Raw genomic sequence first — 24,389 nt, 5'->3', positions numbered from 1 at the left:
TGTGCAGGGCCCCCCTGAGGAGCTGGGGGAGGATGCGGAAGTGTTGGGCTTCCTCACCTGGATTGTTGCTGATGTTCTCACAATATTGAGGACTGACAGCTTGACATGCTGAGCCCTCTATCTTGGGGCCTGCCCTTATGAAGTTTGTTACTGCAAAGCAGAGGCTAAACCTGCTTATAATTGTGCCTAAGTGTCTCCCCCTGAGTACCTGTTACTCAGATGTGGCCCTCCCTCTCTCTCTAGCTAAGCCAACTTGGCAGGTAAACTCACTGCCTTCCCCTCTACATGGGACCTGACTCCCAGGTGTGTAAATCTCCCTGGCAATGCAGGATATGACTCCCGGGGATGAACCTGGACCCAGCATCATGGGATTGAGTACATCTTCTTGAATGAAAGGAGGAAGCGGAATAAAATAAAATAAAGTTTCAGTGACTGAGAGATTTTAAATGGAGTTGAGAGGTCACTCTGGTGGGCATTCTTATGCACTATAGATACCCTTTCTAGGTTTTAATGTATTGGAATAGCTAGAAGTAAGTACCTGAAACTATCAAACTCCAACCCAGTAGCCTTGGCTCCTGAAGACAGTTGTATAACAATGTAGATTACAAGGGGTGACAGTGTGATTGTGAAAAACTTGTGGATCACACCCCCTTTATCCAGTGTATGGATGGATGAGTAGAAAAATGGGGACAAAAACTAAATAAGTAGGGTGGGATGGGGGGATGATTTGGGTGTTCTTTTTTCTTTTATTTCTTATTCTTATTCTGATTCTGATTCTTTCTGGTGTAAGGAAAATATTCAAAAATAGATTGGGGTGATGGATGCATCAGTATATGATGGTACTGTGAACAGTTGATTGTACACCATAGATGATTGTATGGTATGTGAATATATCTCAATAAAACTGAATTTAATTAAAAAAATTAAATGATGTAGTTATGAGTGGTCATTTTCTAAACTCTCTCTGTTCTTTTCCATTGGTCTATTTATCTCTCTTTGCAGCACTACTACCCTGCTTTAAATACTCTAGCATTGATATCCAGTAGTGTAAGTCTCCAAATTTGTTCTTCTTCAAGATTGTTATGACTATTCTTGGCCCTGAGCTATTCCATGTAAAATTTAGGAGCAGAAAACCTAAGATGGCGGCTAGGTGAGACAGGGAAAAAAAAAACAACTCCGTGAAAAACACTAGATAAAAGCCAGAAAGTGACCCAGAACACCAGTTCCAGCGAAGCACCAGCCAGACAAGGTCTGCTAAATCCACAGGGACTGTGCATTTGGTGAAACCGGGAGTCTGCATTCTGAAACAAGTGAGTGAGCCAGCTGAAAGTCCAGTGGCCGCACTACGGTGTGTGGAAACTGCAGGTTGGCGTTTGGAGATGGACTAGTTCTTTTAAAAAAAACAAACCTGGGAGCGGCTGCAGATAGGCAGTGAGAACTGCGCAGTGAAGCACGGCAGGAGCGGGCTGTTGCCAATGCCTCTGTGTCTGGCGTGGAGGATAGCCCTTCCCACAACCACTGCTGATTGTCTCAGGGCCAGGGGGACAGAGGGGAGCCAAAAGCAGAAAGAAACAGCACCCCTTGCAGCCTTCTTCCCAGTGGGCTGGAGACACTCCTGCCTGGGGACGGAGCCATAGCCCAGAGCCACGCCAAGAGTGTTTCCCACAGCATCGTGCACACACCACAATATTGACCACAGGCAGTGGCCTTTAGTGCACCCACAGCTAATTGTCCTAGAGCTGGGAAGACGGAGCTGTGTGAAAAGGGGGAAATTAACACACCCCATTCAACCATCTTTAAAGCAGATTGGGAACGCCCCTGCATGGCCCAGTGGCCCAGGGCTTCCCTGGAGGCTGGCATGCACTTGTGACGTGGCACAGCCTTCCCTCAGCAGAGGTCCTGGGAGAGCACGGCTGGGAAGGGGGACCTGCTCGGAAATCCCAGGGACCCTACACCAGTGCCAGGGACTTGTGGGTCAGCAGCAGAGACAATCTGTGGCAAGACTGAAATGAAGGCTTAGACTCTTGCAACAGCCTTAAATCTCCAGAACGCCTGGGAGGTTTGATTATTAAAGCTGCCCTGCCTCCCTAACCACCCAGACACACGCCCCACATTCAGGGCGGACAGCACCAACAACACACCCAAACTTAGTGCACCAATTAAACCCCACAAGAATCAGATCCCCACACACCACAAAGACAAAGTTGGGGAGAACTGACTTGAGGGGAATAGTGACTCACGGACACCATCTGCTGGATAGAGAAAGTGTACACCACAAAGATGTAGATGTGACAAATTAGAGATCAGTATTTTTTATATCCAGAAAGAAACTTATCAAGTAAAGCAATGCCAAGAGGCCAAAAACAGCAAAAAATCTTAAAACATATGATAAAACCAGACGATATGGAGAACCCAAACCCAAACACCCAACTCAAAAGATCAAAAGAGACACAGTACTTGGCCCAATTAATCAAAGACCTAAAATCAAACAATGAAAGCATGGCACAGGACATAAAGGGCATGAAGAAAAGCATGGCACAGGATATAAAGGACATAAAGAAGACCCCAGAAGAGCATAAAGAAGAAATTGCAAGTGTAAATAAAAAAATAGAAGATCTTATGGAAATAAAAGAAACTGTTCGCCAAATTAAAAGGACTCTGGGTACTCATAATACAAGATTAGAGGAAGTTGAACAATGACTCAGCCTCCTCGAGGACCACAGAATGGAAAATGAAAGAACAAAAGAAAGAACAGGGAAAAAAATTAAAAAAATCAAATTGGATCTCAGGGATATGATAGATAAAATAAAATGCCCAAATTTAAGACTCATTGGTGTCCCAGCAGGGGAAGAGAAGGGTAAAAGTCTAGAAAGAATATTCAAAGAAATTGTTGGGGAAAACTTCCTAAATCTTCTGCACAATATAAATACACAAAGCATAAATGCCCAGCCAACTCCAAATAGAATAAATCCAAATAAACCCACTCCAAGACATATTCTGATCACACTGTCAAATGCTGAAGAGAAGGAGCAAGTTCTGAAAGCAGCAAGAGAAAAGCAATTCATCACATACAAAGGAAACAACATAAGACTAAGTAGTGACTACTCAGCGGCCACCATGGAGGTGAGAAGGCAGTGGAATGACATATTTAAAATTCTGAGAGAGAAAAATTTCCAACCAAAAATACTTTTTCTAGCAAAACTCTCCTTCAAATTTGAGGGAGAGCTTAAATTTTTCACAGACAAACAAATACTGAGAGATTTTGCTAATAAAAGACATGCCCTACTTGAGATACTAAAGGGAGCCCTACCAACAGAGAAACAAAGAAAGGAGAGAGAGAGATAGAAAAATTTAACAGACATATATAGAACATTACACCCCAAATCACCAGGAAACACATTCTTCTCTAGCGATCATGGATCTTTCTCCAGAATAGACCATATTCTGGAACATAAAACAAGTCTCAATAAATTAAAAAAAAAAAAAAAAAAACCATTGAATACACTCGGGCAAGATGGAGGCATAGAGAGGAGTGGAAGCTAAGTAGTCCCCCTGGAACAACTACAAAAAACCAGAAACAACTAGTAAATAATCCAGAATAACTGCGGGGGGACAAACGAGACCATCCACTCATCATACACCAACCTGAATTGGGAGGAATGCCCGAGAACACAGCATAAAATCTGTAAGTAAAACCTGCAGATCCAAGTCATGAGACCCTCTCCCCCATAGCCTGAGCTGCGGAGCCTTGTGGTGCCAGAGAGAAGCTCTCTCCCAGCAAGCGAATATAGCTCAGCTGAGCTCCAACTGGGGTTTTAAGTAGCGAGTGTGAACTGCTCACTACAAGTACGCATCCCCAAAAAACAGACAGAGGATTTGGGTGACGACTGACCTGGGAGAGCCGGAGGGTCACCTTGGACTGGGTCTGAAGGGGACTATCTGTTTCTTTTTCGGCTCAGTGGAGAAAGCCCCAGTCATATTAAGTTTCCAGGGCTGTGACTTGGGGAAGGGTGGAGACAGCACAAGCAGAGAGGGAGACCATTGAAATGCTAATGACCTCCACCTGGGGGCTCTGTCTTCTCTAGGAGGAAAGGGGTGGGGCCCTTTCCATTCAGAACCAGACCCCAGAGCCTGGGGGAACACAGCCATACCTCCTTACACCAGTCAAGAATTATAGGCTAACAGGCATCACCTGCTGGGCAGAAAAGCACAGTGACCTGAGGCATCAAAGGGTGGAGCAATTTTCTAAGACACACCCACAGGGAAACCAGATACTGAATATTTCTTCCCTCTGGGACCTGAGCCTGTTCTGATCAGGGAAAACCTGATTTGGATAACTAAGGAAACCATGCCTAGACAACAGAAAATTACAATCTACACTAAGAAAAACAAAGTTATGGCCCAGTCAAAGGAATAAACGTACACTTCAACTGAGATACAGGAATTTAAACAACTAATGCTAAATCAATTCAAAAAGTTTAGAGAAGATATTGCAAAAGAAATAGAGGCTGTAAAGGAAGCACTGGACATGTATACGGCAGAAATCAAAAGTTCAAAAAAACAACTAGTAGAATCTATGGAAATGAAAGGCACAACACAAGAGATGAAAGACACAGTGGAAACATACAACAGCAGATCTCAAGAGGCAGAAGAAAACACTCAGGAACTGGAAAACAAAACACCTGAAAGCCTACATGCAAAGGAGCAGATGGAGAAAAGAATGAAAAAATATGAGCAACGTCTCCAGGAACTCAAGGATGAAACAAAGTACAATAATGTACGTATCATTGGTGTCCCAGAAGGAGAAGAGAAGGGAAAGGGGGCAGAAGCAATAATAGAGGAAATAATTAATGAAAATTTCCCATCTCTTATGAAAGACATAAAATTACAGATCCAAGAAGCACAGCATACTCCAAACAGAAGAGATATGAATAGGCCTACGCCAAGACACTTAATAATCAGATTATCAAATGTCAAAGACAAAGAGAAAATCCTGAAAGCAGCAAGAGAAAAGCAATCCATTACATACAAAGGAAGTTTAATAAGACTATGTGCGGATCTCTCAGCAGAAACCATGGAGGCAAGAAGGAAGTGGTGTGATATATTTAAGATACTGAAAGAGAAAAACCGCCAACCAAGAATCCTGTATCCAGCAAAGCTGTCCTTCAAATATGAGGGAGATCTCAAAATATTTTCTGACAAACAGACAATGAGAGACTTTGTGAACAAGACACCTGTCCTACAGGAAATACTAAAGGGAGCACTACAGGGTGATAGAAGACAAGAGTGCGTGGTTTGGAACAGAATTTTGGGAGATGGTAGCACAACAATGTAAGTACACTGAACAAAGGTAACTATGAATACGGTTGAGAGAGGAAGATGGGGAGCATGTGAGACACCACAAGAAAGGAGGAAAGATAAAGACTGGGACTGTGTAACTTGGTGAAATCTAGAGTATTCAACAATTGTGATAAAATGTACAAATATGTTCTTTTACAAGGGAGAACAAGCAAATGTCAACCTTGCAAGGTGTTAAAAATGGGGAGACATTGGGGGAGGGATGCAATCAGCATAAACTAGAGACTGTAACTAATAGAATCATTGTATTATGCTTCCTTTAATGTAACAAAGGTGATATACCAAGGTGAATGCAGATAAGAGGGGGGGATAGGGGAGGCATGTTAGACACTTGACTTTGGTGGTATTGTCTGATTCTTTATTCTACTTTGATTTAAGGTTATTTTTCCTTTTGCTGCTTCCTAGCTGTCATTTTTTTTTCCTCTTTCTTTTGCCTCTCTACCTTCTTTGACTCTCCCTCCTGCCTTGTGGAAGAAATGTAGATGCTCTTATATAGATAGTGGTGAAGGTGGTGAACACATAAATGTATGACCATGCAGAAAACCATCGATTATTTACTTGGGATGGAATGTATGGTGAGTGAACAAAACCATATTAAAAAAAAAAAAATGGGTTGATGACAAAACCTCGAGGGCAATATACTGAGTGAAATAAGCCAGACACATTAGGACAATTATCACAGGGTCTCACTGACAGGAACTATTTATAATATGTAAACTCATAGACATGAAATATAAGGTACCAAGATATAGGACGAGGCTTAAGAATAGGGAGAGGTTGCTTAATATGAGGAGAATGTTGAATTAGGATGAACTTAAATGTTTGGAAATGAACAGGAGTGTTGGTAGCAAGATGTGAGAATAACTAACAGTGCCGAATGGTGTGTGAATGAGGTGGAAAGGGGAAGCTCAGAGTCATATATGTCACCAGAAGGAAAGTTGGAGGTCAAAAGATGGGAATGTATAAAACTGAATCCTATGGTGGGCAATGTCCATGATCAAGTGTACAAATACTAGAAATCACTTCCATGAACCAGAACAAATGTATGACAATACAATTAGAAGTTAATAATAGAGGGGCATATAGGGAAGAACTTTTTACCTATTACAAACTATATACTACAGTTAGTAGCATTTCAACATTTTTTCATAAACAGTAACAAACGCACTATATCAATACTATGAGTCAGCAATTGAGGGGGGTTGGTTAGGGATAGGGGAGGATTAGAGTTTCCTTTTCTTTTTTTCTTTTTTCATCTTTCACTTTATTTCTTGTCTGGAGTAATGAAAAGTTTCTAAAAATTGAACAAAAATTAAGTGTGATGGATGCACAGCTGTATGAGGGTACCCAGGGGCAAGTGATTGTACACTTTGGATATTTGGATAATTGTATGGTATCTGAACAATCTCAATAAAAATGAAAAAAAAAAGCTGACAAATAAAATCACTTGGAAAAAAACAAACAAACAAAAAAAACCCATTGAATGTATTCAAAGCACATTCTCTGATCACAATGGAATACAAAGAGAAGTCAATAATTTTTGATTTGTAACTCCACTATTTACTTCCTACAGGATATAAAATACATAAATTCTAATGACAAATCAGTGGTTTTGGACTCAATGCAAAATATGTAATTTTTGACAAGAACTACATAAAGGTGGGGGAATGGAGGAGTATAGGAACATAATTTATATGTCCTATTGAAGTTAAGTTGGTGTCAGAGAAAACCAAGATTGTTATGGATTTATGAGGTTAAATTTAAGCCCCACGGTAAACACAAAGAAATTATCAGAGAATATGACCATAGAGATGAAACACAGAGTATGGGTTATGAGAAGTAGGGTGAAGGGGCAATGGGGAATTAAGAAATGAGTATAGAGTTGCTGTTTGGGGTGAAGGGAAATTTCTAGGAATGGATGGTGGGAAGGTGATAGCATTACAACATTCTAAATGTGATTAATCCCACTAATGGAATGCTAGGGAGGGGTTGGAATGGGAAGATTTAGGCTGTATATGTTTCCACAATTAAAAAAAACACAAAAAACAGAAAAAGTCTAAATAGATAATGATAATTAAATGCCAAGGATGACCCTGGGTGGTATCTGAGGATGGAGGAGAGGAGGCTCAAAGAGACACAGTTGGGACATAAGAAAAAAAAAAAGGAAATATAGAATATAAGCTTTGTATCAATGTTGAATTTCTTCAACTTCTTAGCTGCGCTTAATGGGATTGCATAAAAGAATGTTCTTTTTCATGGGAAGTGTATATGTGAATTATATTGTTTGTTCAAGGATGTGTGCAGCTTGCTCTCATAGGTTCAGAAGACAGAGCAATAGATGATGGATGACAGATAGGGAGGGAGGGAGGGAGGGAAAGAAAGAAATGGTGGTGTGGCAGGATGTTAAAGTTGGTGGATCGGGGTATCGGGGAAGGGGGGTCAGGGTATGCTGGAGTTCTGTGTATGAGTTTTGTATTGTTTTTGCAACTGTTTCTGTAAGTTTGAGTGTATTTAAAAAAAAAAATTTAGAAGCAACCTGCCTATTTACACATACACACACAACTCTGTGTTGATTTGTTTGGAATTACATGGAATCCATAGATTAATCTGGGGAGAATGGACAACTTTGCAATTAGTCTTCCAATCCATGAGTATGATATATTCCTTCTTTTATTTCAGTCTTTAATCTCTCTCAGTAATGTTTCATAGTTCAGTGTAGAGGTCTTACACGTCTTTTATTAGATAAGGATTTATTAGATAAGGTTATAATTTAAATTTTCATTTTCTCATTGTTTGTACCTAGTATGTAGTTATATAGTTGATTGTTGTCTATTTACCTTGTGTCCAGAGACCTTCCTTGTCAAATTCATTTTTTATGTATAATAGTTTATCTTTGTGGGTTTTCTATGTACCTTATTATATTGTCTGCAAACAATGATAGTCTCATGTGTCTTTCCCAGTCTTTCCTTTTTTGTTTTTTTGTTTTGTTTTGTTTTGTTTTGTTTTGTTTTGTCTCATTCCATTGCCTGGAACTTCTAGTACAATATTGTTTAGAACTGGTAAAGCAGACATCCCTGTCTTATCCCTTATCTCAGGAGAAAAACTTCTAATGTTTCCCCATTAAGTATAATGTTTGCTCTAGGTTTTTGCAGAAACTTTTAAATTTTTTTAGATTAAGGAAGTCCTCATCTATTTCTAGCTTTCTACAAGTCCTTAAGGTTCTGAGCTTTATCAAATAATTAACCTGCATCTATTGAGATGATCATATGATTATTTCCTTTACTCTGTTAGGGTGGAAAATTACATTGATTCAGTTTTTCTAATGTTAAACAAATTTGCATTCATGTAATAAACCCAACTTGGTCATGATGTATTATTCATTTTATATATAATGCTTAATTCTATTTGCTAATGTTTTGAAGTGATTTATATCTATGCTCATCAATGTGAGTATCCTATAATATTCCTTTCTTGTACTATTCTTGTCAAGTTTTGATATCAAGAGATATCATTGGGCTCTTATCTCCTCAAGTCCTAGCTGCCTTATTTTTCTCTAATATCTTCAAATAACTAAACTTTAAAAAATCTTATCCAGCTTTTAAAATTATTCTCAGTGGAGGGCTTGTATGATATAAGCTATTCTTCTATAGCCACAAACAAAACTTTTGCCTTTTACAGATCTGATTAACAAATGAAAAGTCAAAAAAATATTTAGTGGTTATGTTATAGTTATCCTTATGACCTGTTTCAATCCCTGAAAATTTTTTGGGTTACCAGAAGTGTAGTTTGGGTTTTCAGTATCATGTAGTGCCCATATCTCTTAAAACAGAATTGTGGGGAAATAAATGAGATTTAATTACAGGCATAATATTTTGGTCCATTAAAATGAAGGGAAAAAAGCAATTTAGTGGGAAAATAGTGTGTCCAAGTCTATGATATTTTTCAAATATTGATAATTGTTATAGTAAGGGGCACAATAGCACCTTCAATAATGGGACTTAATTATTTCAAAGGACAAAAGAGAAGGAAGACTTGACAATTCATATTCTATAACAATTATAAGAAAGAGAAAGACAGTATCTGGGTGACAATATGGACAAATCATACCCATTAACTGAAAATAGATGCTAAATGAATTTCTTGGATCTGGCTAAGGAATATGGGATGCATCCTACAGTAATGAAATATATGGGAAAGTCAGTCTGAGATGGTTATGCACATTAAAAGAGAGGAGGGGGTGATGGGAGGAGAGAAGTCATGAAAGAATTATCATTTGATTCAATTCCTACTATGTGTTGGGTGTGCTGCTTGGTGCTTTGCTGATGGTATGTGAAGATAATGATGTGTTTTTATTCCTATTTTATGAAAGAGGAAATTGAGACCCAGTAAAAAGAAATAATTTCCCAAAGGCCTCACAGCTTTTAAATGGGATTTAAATGTTGTTCCCTTTGACTCTAGAACCCATGTTTTTTTCCACTAAGCCAGGCTGAGCTTAAACGGAAGAGAAACCAACTTTTCTTATTAGTAAAAGCTATATTCTGTACAAGTAAGCCTTGCCAAAGGGGGCACTGGAAAGGAATAGTTCAGTTACATGTTTATGGTTTGTTGGGTGAGGGTTTTAATTTGGGTATGTACTTCCATTGTCTCTGGAGTTCTTGGTATATTCTCAAATAAAAACATTTCCTGTTTACTACTGACTGGGCTAACATCCAATAATCAAGCAAGATAAACAAATCCCAACATTTTTCCATCCTTTGTAGTAGGGTCACGTCTGCGTATCTACAGTTAATCTGCTTGGTGGTTTAGAAAATAGGGCCATTTAAGGCCAGGTCATGAGTTAGATCCACATTTACCAAAATGTGTTCTACAGAACATGCTAATTCTACATGTCATTGACAGATATTATTCAGGACAAAAAGTGTGTGGAGGTGGTGCATAGGCTAATAGATTTAATAAACTCTGGTTTTTACAAAACTAAACAAACTTCTTTCTTTATTTTAGACTTCTCTAAAAATTGAAACACTAATATTCTCTCTGAATCTTCAAGGGGAGTATAGAAAAAGTGGTTTCCAAGCTCCAGAGCATCATGTCTGAGGAGCATGTTTGCGAATGAGTGTGAGGTAAACCACACATTGGGAAAGAATGAGTTAGGCACGCTCTAGGCCAGTTAGCATTGCTGTTTTTTTTTTTTTTTTCAATTGTTCTTTAATTTTTTTAATTGCTCTTTAATTTTTTTTTCCGCATTGCTGTTTTACAACAACATACTTCTACGTCACTGGCAACAAGGGAGGAAGGTATAAAAGTTTGCACGAAGTAGCCGTATGGACTTGCCCCACTAATAAAGTAGCACAGACCCCATCACAAAAGGATTGGCACAGAGCCTGGAAGACTTCCTAAAGGGACATTATAGAAGGGATTCCTACAGAGGAGGAACCTGGACTTCTTGTTCTCATTCTAAGGCTCTTTGTTTCAATGAAAACCATAATTCCTTTAGAAAAAACAAACAAAAATGCCGTTTTGTAGCCATGAGAATTAATTAGGGTAAAGTCTTGGCAGCTGAAACAAAGCGATCCACAATACCGTGCACGTTGGATTCCTGGGGCTACCGTAACAGGTTACCATGAACCAGGCAGCTTAAAACAACAGAAATTTATTTTCTCCCAGCTCTGGGGGATGGAAATCCAAGGTCAAGGTGTCGGCCATGCTCCCTCCAAAGGCAGCGGGGGAGAATCTGCCCCATGCTCCACTCCTAGTTTCTGGTGATGCCTTGTGGGCCATCCTTGGCACCCTCGGCTTAGAGACACAGCCTCCAATCTCTGCCTCCATCTTCACATGAAATGCTCTCCTTGTGTGTCTCTGTCCAAATTTCCCTCTACTTACAGAGACATCAGCCATTGCATTTAGCACCCACCCTCCTCCAGAATGACCTCATCTTAATTTAATCACATCTGGAAACACTATTTCCAAATAAGGTCACGTTCCCAGGAACCAGGATTTGGGACATCTACATGTCTCCTGGGGGCTCACAATTCAACCTACAACAAGTGGTTTAAATAAAATAGAAGTTTATTTCTTACATAAAATTCCTGAGGTAAGCAGTACAGATTGGCAGGTTGGCTCCACTCGGTGAGATTCCTCAGGGTCCCAGTTTCCTTCTGTCTCATCCCTATGACATTATCCTCTCCTACTTGCCTGCAACTTGCCGGCCTCTTTTACACCTCACAATAAAAGGGAGTCCCAGGCAAGCAATGTTCTTTCAATTAGGTAAGGCTGATGTTTTGGTTTGCTAAAGCTGCTGGAATGCAATATACCAGAAATGGATTGGCTTTTATAAAGTGGATTTATTAGGTTACAAATTTACAGTTCTTAGGCCATAAAAGAGTCCAAACTAAGGCATCAACAAGAGGATACCTTCGCTGAAGAAAGGCTGATGGCATCTGGGGCTCCTGTGTCACTGGGGAAGGCACATGGCCGGAGTCTGCTGGTCCTCTCCCGGGTTTAGCTTCTGGTTTCCGTGGCTTTCTCCAAAATGTCTCCTGGCTTCTGTCTTAGCTTCTTTTGTGGGTCCTTCGTGTTTCTCCTGGGGCATTTTCTTTCTTAGTGTCTCTGCTCTCTTCAAAATGTCTCTGCCTTTTATCCTTTCAGAGAGGGCTCCAGCAAGGGGATTAAAACACACCTGGAATGTGCAGAGTCAATACTCCAAGGAAAACAATCTAATCAAAAGTTCCCACCCACAATAAGTTTGTCTCCACAAGACTGGATTAAAAGAACATAGGCTTTTCTAGGATACATAATAGATTCAGCCAGTACAGCTGAAGTTATGCTCACAAGTCACTGGCGAGAATGTAATCCATGGCCACATCTAGCTGCAAAGGAGGTTGAGAAAGCCAGTCTTTACCTAGGTGGTCCCGTGCCTAAGAAGGAGGGGAGAAGAGATTTTGAAAGGACAACTAAGCTTCTACCACACTGTAGAGTTAGGAAGTTACACTAGTTGGTAATTGCTACTTGGGCACTACTAACATTTACTAATGAACAGCCAGCTCAGACTGACCAAATCCTTCCAAAGAAAATATTGAGTTTCTGTCAGTATGATACTGAAGCGTGGAATTTCTCAGAAGAGCTCTGATTATCTGTCAGGGCTAGAGGAACAGTTTAGGAAGTCTGAGGGAGATGTGAAGGTCAGTAAACAATTCACAATCAATATATTTTGCAGGCCCACTCCTCAATGTCCTGTAGGTTCCTTAGCTTATTTTTTTGTCTCAAGAGGAGAGGAAAACTGGCAAATCTCCTAGAATTTATACCACCTCAGCAGTGTGTGCCTCAGGAACAAGCACATGGGACATAGTCAAAAAAAATGAATAAATAAATAAAAAACACCCTATTTTGGAAAGCAATCAATAGCAGGTTATACATGGACAGCCAAATGGGGAACCCTGAACAGGGGGCCTGCTGGTCTACCAGCCTTGCATTTCACTTCATCCTTTCTCGAGGATGCTACCACATTTCCTAGGTGTTTGGGGTTCCATTCCCTTCCTTAGAGTCACTCCCACGAAAATGGCAACACTGCGCTTTGCAAAGTCAAGGAGACCATCATGTCTGCAGTCTAGCCACAGCCCATTATGGAACAATTTGGGGGATGAATGCCCCCAAATATTTCTTTGACAACCTCTGCCACAAATTCTACTGCCTCAGATTCACTTTCTGGGGATTTGAAAGTTTAGAGGTCTCCAAAAGATCCCTGATAAGTAAAAATACCTCTGGGAGAGCAAAAATATGACAAGCCAATTATTCTCAAATTTGGACATCAGAATCACCTGTAAAACTTTTTTGAAACAACAAATGCTTGGGCCCCACTCCCCACCTTTCAAGTCAGAATCTGCAGTGAGAACTAGGCTTTTCTGTTTTGTTTTGTTTTGTTCTTAACTTTCCAGATGATTCTATGTCCAGGTTGGGAACCAGGGTCTAATCTAGTCTTAGTTAATAATTTAGAGATTCATCAACAATTGAGAGTAGTTTTGATGGATCATAATTTGGGAGAGAAGGAAGGAGCAGAAATCGAAACCTCCAGAAACTCCGGGGAAAGGCTCCAAAGACAAAGACGGCTCTTTCTCAGTATCTTGGTTAACAGTCACCAAAAAAATGGCCACTTGTAAAGCAACATACTTCATCAGCTCTTTCAGTTCAGAGACATGGAAATATCTGCATCCCGTTCACTTTCTAATCACCAAGGAAATATTATGTCACATTTTAGTTTTATCTTTTTGTTTTCCTCTGATTTACAAGATCTAGGGAGCATGGGCATTGGGATTGGAATAATCTTCTAAATTCCTGGGGATTCCTTGCACTTCAGCCTCACTTCCAGGCAGGTCTAGAGGACTTCTGGGAGAGGTGTTTGGTTCCCTGGGGAAGAAGATTGGAAGGGAAAGGCAAAAGGGAATCCGTAGCTTTCTGCAACTTTCTTTCTCTGTGTGTGTAAGACCCTCAGATCAGGGAACTTTTCCTTTCAGCTCACTTCATCTTTTCTGCTTGATCCTGAAGTCCATTTTCGGAGGTTTTCTGCCTTTTGGAAAGACGGGCAACAGCTGATTGGGGATCTCCTGATTCCCTGAAGGCTCAAGAATACCCCAATAACATTCTTTTTTCAGAGTAAATAACTCTGATTTCCATAACCTTTCTTATGGACTCATTTCCTTTCCTTTATTTTCATACCTCTCCTTTGGCTGTAATTCCTCTGTCCAGGAATGAATCAATGCCAAATATAACAAAAGCATTCTTTTCCATTTTTTCTATGACAGTCTCCTGTTAATATGTTTGTCTTAGTTTTTAAAAACAGCTTTGCCAGCTATTGCTGATTTAGATTCAATTTCTGGTCCACATGTTCTTGTACTATGGGGGAAGGCTACTTGGTATAGAGAAAACAACTCCAGGCTAGAAATCCAGAGACCTGTGTTCTAGTCCCAATTTTGTCACAAACTATATAACTTCTCATTTGGTTGGTTTTTTAAAATGCATTTGGATCTGTTTGTTTCACCTATAAAGTGAATCAGATGGCCTGGATGGTCTTTAAATTCACTCTCACTCTAAAATGCTTATCCCTATTTTCTTTTATTTTTATTCATTTCTAATTTCTTACTAGCAAAGTAACCAGAATTCCCTCAGCACTTTATTTACACCTTTCTTATGTCTTTCCCACTCTCTGCCTATAACATAATCATTCATATCATATCATGTACACCACAGCAATCCTAGACCAAAGACTCCTTAATGGAACCCAAAAACTCGATGATTAGCTTTAGCACAGTCCTTTACCTATAAATATTTGTTGCATAAGTCTATGCACAGATATTTAGGGCTCCTCTGCAAGGTCAAAGGTAAAAATATTTGGAGCAGGAAAAGTTGTACTGGCAAATTTGTTCTCTCTGTCCCCGGAGCTCAACTGTCTATCCTAGGACCTTTTGTGGATAATCTACCGCATGGAGATAGGGCAATGATGGGGCAGATCACCCTGGATAAACCACAGCTGTTTTCCCCTGGAGAATTAAGAAACTTTAAGAGATTTGCAGTACAAAAAGAACAAAGACCCCAGACGCAGGTCAGAAAGAAGAGAAGGTTAGAAAAGCAGAGAAGAGTTTGGGTTGAGAAAGAAGTTTCTGAAGGAGAACAGATTTCCCAAACAGCCCAGAGGCCAGAGATTAAACTCTGGCTGGGAGGTTGGGGAGAGAAATGCAGTATTTGGACTCAGGGAAATTGGTGAAAATAGTCTCAAAAGCTGGACCCTTATCTGCTCTGGGCACCTGCGATTTCCTAACTTGTAAAAACTTTGAACTTCTGTTGAATCGCTGGGAAGAACCCATACTGCTGCCGAAGAGAGGCTCAAAGGGTACTGGCGTGTTGCCATGGTGACAACTTACCATGAAAAGTGGCACAAATTGGAGCAGGGGATGGTGTGAGAGATTGGAATTCTTCCAGCTGAAAGCACGACAGAGAGGTCCCGAGCTCTGGGAAGGAGACCAATGACAGCTGACTGTTCTGCTACCTGCGTCCCAGGAGGTCAGCCTATGGCACGGCTAATCTGCTGGTGACCACAGTTAAGTGACCACCTTGGAAGAAATCCAGTGGGCATAGTAAAAGACAGTTTGCAGTTTATTTTTATCTTTCCCAGGTCTTTGACTCAGTGGAATCATAGAGTATACAGTAAAGATGTGTTCTGGGCACCAGAGCCACATGCCCTGCCTTTCCCATCTCCCTTGTTTTTAACTCATATCTAAACAATTCAGTGCTACTTCTGGATGAGCTGGAGACTATGGACTCTAGAGAAAAGAGCAATCAGCACACTGTTTATCTGAAGATGGTAGGCTTTTATTACTACAGCTAGAACTGACCTTCCAAGAAAATGGTCTTTGTTATTTGGCTATTGGCAGAGAGAAAGATCACCGATGAACTATTTATTCTAAGACCAAGGAACCATTTCTGGAAGCCACCACCCAACATTTTCCAAGAGTATAGCTAGGAAAGGAGTCTATGGAGCATCTCCAGAGCTTGGTTGCACTTCTTAGTAGTTTGGTGACATTTAACAACTCTTGGTGCCAACTTTCTCATCTGTAAAATGGAGATAATAATAATAATAACTACCTCATAGAGTTGTAAGGATTGAATATGCATAAATGTAAAATGCTTAGAACAGGGCTCACTAAATGTTGGCTATTTATATGTGGCTACTAATTTAGTCCACCAGTGAAGTCATCCACTACGTAGACAGAGTTAATATTGCAGGGAAGCCAAGGAAGTTCAAGTACTCAATGCTAAGCATTCTATAGGTATTATTACTATGTTGTTTTGATTTGGAGCTTTAGTTTGTTTTGTTTTGTTTTTTGATAGTCAAGTTGAACACTTGCTTATATCTGCTTTACAATGCTCCAAGGTTAGAAATATTGTGGCCTTACTCAGTGCTGTCAGTCTTGGGAATCCCTCTCACCTATTTGTCCATGAGTTAGTGGGCATCCAAAGGAACCTCCCGAGGACACTCTTGGCCCCGCCCTCAGGAACTCTCTTGGCTCAACTCAAAGGGGAGTCTGGGCAATGCTTAAACAGAAGCCATCCCTCCTCCCCTCTGAGTTTTTATAACAGCATATATCAATTTTACCCCAAGTTTGACTGATTTTTAAAACATATGGCTTTGCATTAAACTTATAACCTTGGATAGTTACATTCCAAATATTTGTCCGGGGGTATAATTTCTAGCCAAAGCCCTGCTGAGAAAAATAATATTCATGGAGGATTTTGTGTCTTTCCATTCTCTTAGGTCAGTAGTTTCCCAGATTTTTATATTTCACACACCAGTCAAAATTTGTTTTCATGTCGGTTATTGACATAGGTTGTTAACTTATTTTACCAAACAAGGATGTAACAAAAAAATAGTCTTTTATGTCAAAGTTTTGTAGAGATTTAGTTTTATAGAAAACTCACTATTCATGCTTTGCCCCTGTTTTTTTTCCTCTTCAGCATGAACTCATAACAACTTCATCTCTGATTGCCACACTAATCTTGAGAACAACTAAATAATTAATAACTTATCCCTAGATGTAATCGGATCACTAGAGCCTTTGCAACTGGGATACATCCATACAAGCACCTGCGGAATTTCTACTGGAGAAACTCGATACGCAAATCCTTGGCTTTGTCTAAGCAATGGATTTGTTTTCTTTTTCTTAGGTATTATGTGAATCATTTTCTCTCCTTCTTCACACATTTTGCTAGAAATGTTGAAGCCAAATACCTGGCTCACTTCTAAGAAACATAGAGTTTCAAGAAATGTAATTTGTATAGTAGCCTCTTTCCTGGATACTTCCTGTTTTCCTACCATCATTTCCCTGGCCTGATTATTATATATTTTTTTACCTATTTGACATTGCTGTACTATATGTTTCCTCTTAAACTACCTTAAATCCTTTCCAGAGCTAGCAGGTCATACTTAAGTACATAAATTAGTCAATGGATACCCACCAGTGACCTATATGTAGATCTATGAGGACCCCTGGTTGCCCAAGGGTCCCAATAAGATTTCTAGAATTGGCCTGCACAGATTTCCCAGATGGACTGGGCAGAATATCTGCATTATGTATCCCATTTAGATCCTAACAGGGCTACTGTCCTGCCTCATATTTTAACAGGCATCATTAACACCTTACCTTGAGTTATCAAAGTTGGAATTTCCAGTGGCATAGAAAAGCCAGTAGGAAGATGCTTAAAGAAAAAGGACCCTTAAATCCATGTTTGTCCAACTGCAGATCCCAACCCTTAAAGGACTGTAAATTTAGGGTTATGACCATATTTTTTTTAATGAAAATTTTAAAGTTTTATGGAAAATAGACTCTAAAATATCAGAGTGTATTGTATGTAGTAAGAGTAAGAGTTTTCTCATAAAACTTTGGTTTCATGTTTGTGTGTGTGTGTGTGTGTCTGTGTGTGTGTGTGTTTGTATGTGCTGAGTTGCAATGTAAAATATATTTCTTACCATGGATTGCTATGAAAACTGCCTCAAATGAAACCACATTAGGGGTTATCCGTTCTGTCTCTATACACAGCAGACCCAATTCCGGTTCAGAAGCTGTACCACATAAACAAAATTCCGCTCAATAAAAACCGCTTCCTAGCAGAATGTCATCTCATTAATAAGTCTTTGTTTTAGTTTCCTTGGCTGCTAAAACAAATACCATGCAATGGGTCAGCTTAAACAATAGGAATTTATTAGCTCACACTTTTGAGGCTAAAAGGAAGTCCAAATCAAGGCATCATCAAGGTGATGCTTTCTTCCCAAAGACTGGCATGGCGGGGTTGGCTCCCTGCAACCCTTGGTCCTGAGCTCCTCTGCACATGACAATGCACATGGCAGCCTCTCCTGGCCTCTCCCTTCTCTCCTAGGTTCTGTTGGACTCTGGCTTCTTGCTTCACCTGGCTTTCTCTCTCTGTCTGAATTTCATTCCACTTACAAAGGGTTCCAGAAATAAAATTGAGGTGGGTCACACTTTAACTGAAGTAGTCTCATCAAAAGGTCCTACTTACAATGGGTTCATGCCCACAGGAATGGATTAACTTTAAGAACACATTTTTCTAGGGTACATACAGCTTCAAACCACCACAGTCTTCTCACTGATAAGTTTTTACGCACCTTAGTTCAGAGTCACAGAGCCAAAAGAAAATAGTGGGTTTTGCCTACATTCTCCAAGTTATTGTGGCCAAGTCCACAAAGGCTTGATGGGGTGTGCTCATTCCTGCACACCCCATCACTCTTGATTGCAGAGAGTGCCCTTCTCATAGCAAGCCCACGTTCAGTGACATCACATTCGTAGCTGAAATTGACCATGATTAGAACACTTACACTCTGGAAAATGCTATAAATCCAAGATGGTGTTTTTTCCCAAATAGTTGTCTTACCAGCACACCATTTCAGCTTTTAAACCATGTTAGCTTTTTAATGATGTGTATTAATAAACCTTTAATTTGGTTTAGTAGGCATGTTATCAAGTCTAAAATGGAGTATTTCTAATTCTAACAACAAAATTGAAGTTTGAATAGTTCTGCAACATACAAAAGTTTCTCTAAGGCACTTTCCAACTGACAGTAACTAATACTGTCCACTGATAATAGTCCATCGTGCCAACTCCTCTACATCTAAATAAATTGAACCACATGTAGTGAGCATATGTGCTATTTATTTTCTTTAAGAAAGAATCTGTAAACTACTGTAGGAATACAAATCAGCAAGATCCAGACTGTGGAGAACTGTTTCTTCAACAAATATATTTCAAGGAAGAGAGCGAGATAAGGGGGTAGGGAGGGAAAGCTAAAGATTGGAGCAGTGGTTCTCAAACTTCATTGTACATCAGAATCACCTGGAGGATATATTGTTGGGCTCCACCCTCAGAATTTCTGGGCCAACTCCTGAGAATTTTTATTTCTAAAGGTTAGCAGGTGATTCTGATGCCGCTCGTTTGGGGAATACACTTTAAGAACCACTAGATTAAAGACTTATTAGGGAAATCTACAAATTGCAATATATGGACCTTAGTTAAATCCCAATCTAAGCACAAAAAAAAAACATTAGATAATTTGGAAAATTGGACTACTGACTATTTGCTAATATTAAGGAATGATTGTTCAGTTGTTTAGGTAGGATAATTGTATTATAGTTGTGTTGTCTTTAAAAAGCCCTGGTAATGTAGAGATAAATACTAAACCACTACAGGGATTTACTGCAAAATGATCTGCAGGGTGGTGGTGAGTAGAAGAGACACTAGAGATAAAACAAAATGGGCCAGAGTGATAATTGTTGAATTTGAGTGATGGGTACATGGGACCTTATTATGTTATCCTCTCTGCTTTTATAGATTTTATAATAAAAAGTATAAAAGAGGAAGAATTTGTATAGATAACACTTTTAGGTTCTAATGAATTGGAATAGCTCACAGTAAACACCTGAAACTATCAAACTACAACCCAGAACCCTTGAATCTTGAAGACAATTGTATAAAAATGTAGCTTATGAGGGGTGACAATGTGATTGGGAAAGCCATATGGACCACACTCCCCTTTGTCCAGTGTATGGATGGATGAGTAGAAAAACGGGGGCAAAAAAAAAAAAAAGGACTGACTGTTCTTTTTTGCTTTAATTGTTCTTTATCACTTTAATTTTTATTTTTATTACTTTTGTGTGTGTGTAATGAAAATGTTCAAAAATTAATTTTGGTGATGGATGCACAATTATATGTTGGTACCGTGAACAATTGATCGTACTCTTTGTACGACTGCATGGTATGTGAATATATCTCAATAAAATTGAAAAAAAATTAAAAAATAAATTAATTTAAAAAAGAGGAGGAATTTGATTCAAATCCTCTTACATGTCACTTTTCATTCTATAGAAACAAGTCTTCTTTTTTTAAAATCACTTACAAAAAGAAAGACAGAGAGGTTATTCATAAAAACGGCACAAAACTTTTCATTATTTTTTTTAACTGGGAAAGGCTCTGAATTCAACGGAATCCCATGATAACTCAGGCATCGAGGATAAAGGCTGATCACAGCTGTACCATCTGTCACTTTGCATGGGTCGTCTGTCTAATCGGACGCTGGGTTTCCTCTGTAGGAGCCAGGCACCCTGTCCCTTTCTCACTCTTTACTTCACTACGCACCACCTGTCCTACTCCAAGATAGTCACTAGGAGCCATATTGAGCCAGGAGGTTGCTTCCCATCAATTTCCAGAAACTGGGAGAGAGGGGGGTCCAATATTTTTATGTTCCCTCTCCCTTATGGGGTCACAGCTGGAAAGCAGTCAGTTACAAATGCCTACCAACTTACTACGAATGCTCAGGGTGGGGGAAAGGAATAGAAAGACACGATATGATGAAATTGCATCTAAATAGACAATAGCTTTTTTTTTTGCATGAGTGTATTTCCTTCCCCAGAGATAACCACTGATTTTAGAACTGGAAGACCCTCCTCTTGGAATCCCTGTAGTTTATCTTCTCCACTTAACAAATGAGGAAATGGATACCCGGATAAGTCAAATGACTTGGCTGGAGTAAAAAAGCAAGCTATTGGCAGCATTCTACCTCCTTTTTAGAAACATTTTGGTTAATGAAAGAAAGAAAAAAAAAAGAAGGGAGGGAGGGGGAGAAAGAGAGAGGTGAGGAGAGTGGAGAGGGAGAGAGAGACTTCCAGAATAGTTTTGTCCATAGAGTGAATTTGTTTTAAGTAAAATCTACATGCCTAGTGATATTTATTCCAGAATAATTAGAAATAGAGTTGGAGGTGTAGCCTATCAATGAGCTCAGTTGAAAACATATGGTAATTAAAGAGTTAAAGAGTGCTGGAGCTCTGGGGAAACAAACCTCCAGGGAAACAAACACTGGAAATAACAGCACTGGTGACACATCAGCCAATAACAACATGAGAAATTACTAATATTTTTGAGCACTCTGCACTGGAGGCTTTAAATGCATTATCTCACTTTGCCTTCGTGAGATCTCTGCAAGGTAAATTCTACTGTTCTCATTTTGCAGTTATGGGAACAGAGGCCCAGAGAGGTTAATAAGTTGTCCAAGTTCATAGAGATGGCTGGATCTTGGGTACTATGCCACTTTGGATGTATTATGCCCCCCAAAACACCATGTTCTTTGATGCAGTCTTGTGGGTGCAGAGGTATTAGTGTTGATTAGGTTGGAACCTATTGATTGTTTCCATGGAGATGTGACTCAACTGTGGGCAAGATCCTTGATTGGATAATTTCCATAGAGGTGTTAGCCCACCCATTCAGTGTGGGTCTTAATTAAATGACTGGAGCCATATAAAAGAGCTGACAAACAGAAGGACCTCAGAGCAGCTGTGAGTGACATTTTGGAGAGCTGCAGCTGAAACAGACATTTTAAAGATGGCTGTTGAAAGGTGACGCCATTTTGAAACTCAACCTAGGAGCAAGCAGACACCAGCCATGTGCCTTCCCAGCTAACAGAGGTTTTCTGGACAGCATTGGCCATCCTCCAGTGAAGGTACCCAATTGTTGATGCCTTACCTTGGATACTTTATGGCCTTAAGACTGTAACTTTGTAACCAAATAAACCCCTTTATAAAAGCCAATCCATTTCTGGTGCTTTGCAAAATGGCAGCATTAGCAAACCAGAATGGTAGACTTCTTAATTTCCATTGCTAATACCTCTCCCAGGACCACTGGGAAGAGGTGTACAGTGTGGTGGCTTGAAGCTGTTATGTGCCCCCAAAAAGGCCATGTCCTTTTATTCCATTCCTGTGGGTGCAGACCTATTTTGGGTGGGACCTTTTGATTAGGTTGTTTCAACTGAGATGTGACCCACCATAGAGAAAAGTCCTGGAGAAACTGAGAGAGGACCCACAGAAGCTCAGAGAGGCAGCCACTGAAGCCAGAAGCTGAAAGCAACAAAACCCAGGAGCAAAGGACCAGCAGTCACTGGCTATGTGCCTTCCCATGTGACAGAGTGCGGTCGCGGTTACTACTTCTAGGGGGAGAGGCGGCCGGTAGCCGAGCCCTCAGCTCTCGGGGCTGCTCAAGGGGTACCAGCGGCGGGGGCTCTTTCCCGGAGGCGAGGGCGAGGCGGAGGACGTGGCCGGGGTCCTCGGCGGGAGGCGTGCAAGGTATGGAGGGCGGCGATAGGGACAAGACACTCTTCATCCAGTAGGAGTATGCGCCAAAGAGATTTATTCAGGGGTGATTACAGGTTATATAGGCTGGTAAGAAGGGCAGGGCTGGAAAGGAGGTGAAGCAGCCTTAAATGGCAATACTGAAGGGATAGGGGCTAGGATTGGTTCTGAGAGAACGCCGGAACCGTTGCAGCGGGGCGGGGGTAGTTCTGGCCACGGGCATGCGCGCTGGCGGTGGCAGGAGTGGCCTTGGCACCAGGGAGTGAGTGGGTAAGATAAGGAAGTGGGGAAAGGGCAGTTGGGAGAAAGGCGGTTTCCTCCGGCAAGCCTCCCCTGCCCGTGACATTTTGGGTGAGGAAAAGGGAGCTGCCTTGACCTCGCTCCCCAGGCTCGGGGGGGCTGCAGAGGGCACTCACGCCCGTACCTACTACCCTCCCCAGGGGGTGATATCAGGTCCCCTGGCCCAGGCCTGGTAAGTCGAGGTACAAGCTCAGACACCCGCAATTCCCCTTTCTTTTCTAATTAGAGGAAGAGGCTTTACCGGAGAGGCCCGCTAAGGGTGAGGGAAGGGGGAGGTTAGGGAAGGGAAAAAAGGGGTTGACGGTGGCTCAGCGAGGCTGGAGCTTAGTGTTGGTGTGGTGCCCGGGCGCTTGACAATGGCTTCGCTGCAGCGGGCTGGGTGAAGGTGAGGGGTTTAAAGTTCAGGGGTTCAGAGAAGCTGGAACTCGAGGTGAGAGCGATGTTCAGGTAATTGAGAAGGGCCTCGCGGTTGGCGAGTCGACCGGTGGCGTTGAGGTCGCGGAGGGTTGGTTGTCCTCTTGGAGTGGGGGGCGTCAGAGGTGGCGAGTCGCTGATACTGGATTTGCACGAACGAGGAAAAAATGGCATCCGTTTGTTTTCTTACAAGCTGGACAATTTTGCGGATGAGGCAGGGTCCTAAGATGAGAGCTAGAATAATTATTAATAAGGGGCCAAGAAAAGGAAGGATGTATGGGAGGATGGGAGTGAAAAAACTGGACCAATAACTGGTGGCTTCACGATCTCTTTTACGTTTCTCCAGTCCCTCTCGGACCCTTTTCAGGCTATCCTCGACGAGACCTGTGGAATTGGCATAAACACAGCACTCTTCTCCTAGGGCGGCGCAGAGGCCTCCTTCTTTGAGGAGGAGAAGGTCAAGACCTCGGCGGTTTTGGAGCACTACCTCAGAGAGGGAATTGACAGAATTTTTTAGATGGTGAATAGCGTTTTGTAAGTGATGAATGTCTTCGTCAACAGCCGCCCTGAGGTGAGTTAGGGCGGAGCCTTGACTGGCTAGTGCAGCGATTCCGGTGCCAGCGCCGGCAAGACCTAGGAGGGAGGCAATTGTGAGGGCGGTGATGGGCTCTCGCTTTTGCAGAAGGGCAGGAGCTGCAGTTTTTTCCAGACGGAGGAAGAAGTCTTCTTCGCTGTGGTATAAGACCCTAGGGATAAGGACAATTAGGAGGCAAGTTTCTTTATATTCATTGATGACATTCGTGCTGAGACAGGGGGTAAGTCCTGTAGAGGAGCAGAGCCATTGGGAGGAGTTATGAGGAATGAGAAATTTTGCCGAGCTGCTGGGAGATGAATAGCTGGCACAGGCAGTGAGGTCGGGAGAGTTACTGGAGCGAGGGCGGACGCACTTTCCCGTATAGGAGACTGAATGAAAGGTCAGGGGGACGGCAGAGGTATTCCAATTGCATTCCAAGGGGCTGTTTTCTGTGCTTTCTGAAAAGGAAAGGTTGGAGGCAATGGGCTCGTATAGAGAGGAAGAGGTGGAGAGGCAGAGCCAGCAGGATGAGGTAAAATTGGGGTTGGAGGAGTTTACTGAGGCAAAGGC

Source organism: Choloepus didactylus, chromosome 12 (genome assembly GCF_015220235.1).
Source record: "Choloepus didactylus isolate mChoDid1 chromosome 12, mChoDid1.pri, whole genome shotgun sequence".
NCBI lineage: Eukaryota > Metazoa > Chordata > Mammalia > Pilosa > Megalonychidae > Choloepus > Choloepus didactylus.
The sequence above is the reverse complement of the archived record's forward strand: the minus strand, read 5'-3'. Positions refer to the sequence as shown.